Consider the following 2,648-nt stretch of genomic DNA (forward strand, 5'->3'; position numbering starts at 1 on the left):
CTTAAAATTTGTCCTTGTTTATAAAATTAGTCGAATTGGTACAGTATTGGAAAACCTTACGTTATTTTTTTTCTTCTATGATTTAAAGATAAATTTATTACTTACTTGATAGGAATTGTTATAAAACTACTTAGTACTATTTAGGGCATATCACTTGTTTCAAGTTAAATAAATATTGGAACAAGATTCGGTACCTGGTTGGTTCGGATGAAAAATCGAATTCGGTACTTAATTCCGATGGTGACATAATTTCAAATGTTGCAATGATCATCATTTCAGGAGTATTTTTCGCACGGACGTTTTTTGCAAAGGAAAATAATAGATGATAATTGCCCGAAAAACAAATTTAATTACTATTTATGGTGAATAGAAGTGAAATGATTTAATGTAACAGTCCAACTAATATACGATGAATTTTTTTTTTTTTTATCAAAAGCCGAAGAGAGCAAAGAGCCAAAAAAAAAGAAACATTAATCTGACAAGTAATTATAATTGCCTACTATTAAACTAAATTGTGATCAAGAAATATCCATTTATTTTGATCTCCAATACTGACCAATAGTCAATTTTATAGAAACATGATGATCTGGGAAGTAAAATTAATTGGGTAAAGTGAAATTAATTGAGTAAAGTTAAATTAATTGGGTTGATCTTCTCCAAATCATATTTCCATTGCTAGAAGTGTTATACGATAATTTTAATGGAATTGTTAATAATTAAAAATATTGCAGTGATGGGATGAAACAATTAGCCAAAAGAACTAATAATTGCATGAAATTATGGAAAAATTTTTGAAACAAAAATAACTGAATTACTCGTTCGATGGTACATTTTCCTTCTTGTGTTTGCTTTTTCAATTTTTTTTTTTTGGTGACATTCATTTCTGTTAGCAAGGTATTTAATTGTATTTTTTTCTATTTTATAATTATTTTCACGACAATTTGTAATTTTTCTTCAAAATTTCCTTATTTTCGAAAAAAAATCCTTAAATTCTCACAATATTTCAGCGTATTTAAATTTTAAATTAAACGATTTTAAATAGATTTAAGAAGAAAAAAATCAATCGATATTATTGTCATATAATGATGACAACATTTTTATGAAGCGGTAGGATATTTGAAGATCATTGAAAGGAAATCTAAAAAATTTAGCTGAGTAAGCAATATTTTTTGAAGCTAATGAAAAGATATAAATCTAAATGAATTGCTAAGGAAATGCTTGAAATATAAATAGTCCCCTGTATCATTTTATTTATTTTAAAATTTTTCATTAAGGAATGAAAATTTTTATGAGCTGAGATTATTATTTAAAAAAAAAAAAGTAAGAATAAAAATTAAACATTTTGCATACAAAATGGATAAAACAGAGCCAATTCGCTTATTGAAAATATCGCTAAGAATATTTCGTTATTTCAATTAGTTGAAGTCATTGAAAAAAAAAAGGAAAGAAAAAAAAAATGAAAATAAACGAAATGGATATTTGGTTTGTTTATTTGTTTGCACTCCAATTTTATTCTCATTTGAATTCTAGTTGTTAAGCCTAAAGGCTATAAGGCTAGTTTCTTTTTATTTTTTTTTTTTGTTATTCATACCCAAAACATAGTAATACATTTATTTTTTTCCCATTTATATTTTATAGAAGGAAAAAATGATACGAAGAGAGAGAGAGAGAGAGAGAGAGAGAGAGAAAAGAAGGAAAAGAAGAATTAGGAAAAAAAATATATCGTTTTTTTTCCTTTTCTTTTGCATTTCTTCGTTTTTTTGAAAATGAATAGAATAAAATTAATAGTTGTTGTAAAATTGTTTTCTTTTCATTTTTTTTTCCTTTTTTCTTTTTCTCTTTCTTTTTTTTCCCTTTCCAAATGAAACTATTGCCATTATTATTTGTGAAAATGAAAAAGGATGGCAAAAGTTGATGTGAAACGATTAAGAGAGGAAGAAAATTATAATTATTTATGTAAGTAATAAATAATGACAAACACTTTATTCTTTCCTTTTCGCCGATATTTTTTTTTTTTAAAAAAAAGTCAAAATTTCACTTCTAATTTTCTTTTTAATATTTAATAGATTTTGTCTTTTCATGGACATCTTGTTTCTTTCAAAAAAAAAAGAAAATGGAATTTGCACAATTGTTATTTACTTCTGGTAGGCTTTTTTTTTAAACTAATATTACCAATACATATTTAGGCTTATCTTTTTTCTTTTTTTCTTTCACTTCATTGCAATTTGATCAGCTTTATTTTGTTTAGTTTTCCATTCATTTATTCAACATTTTCATTCATTTTCAACAAATCTTTTCAGCGATCGATCGATCAATCAATCAATCAATCTCGATCATTTTAAACTCATTCATTAAGTTAAATTCATATATTTATTAATTCCAATTATATATACGGAAATAATTCAAATGATTTGGGATTTCAACGATCGATTGATCACTCTTAACCATTTTAAACTTGTTCATTAACTTAACTCATATCTATCCAATTCGATTCTAGTTACATCAATGAATATAATTCAAATGAATGTATTTAATAAAATGATAATTTGAACAGATTAAACTCGACATTTTTGAATGAATGAGAAAGACCTAAAGACAAAAATAAATGCTAATATAATTTAAGCTTACGTTTTGTTAAAATACAAATA

This window comes from Loa loa (assembly GCF_000183805.2).
Source record: "Loa loa unplaced genomic scaffold supercont3.749, whole genome shotgun sequence".
In the NCBI taxonomy this organism is placed as follows: Eukaryota; Metazoa; Nematoda; class Chromadorea; order Rhabditida; family Onchocercidae; genus Loa; species Loa loa.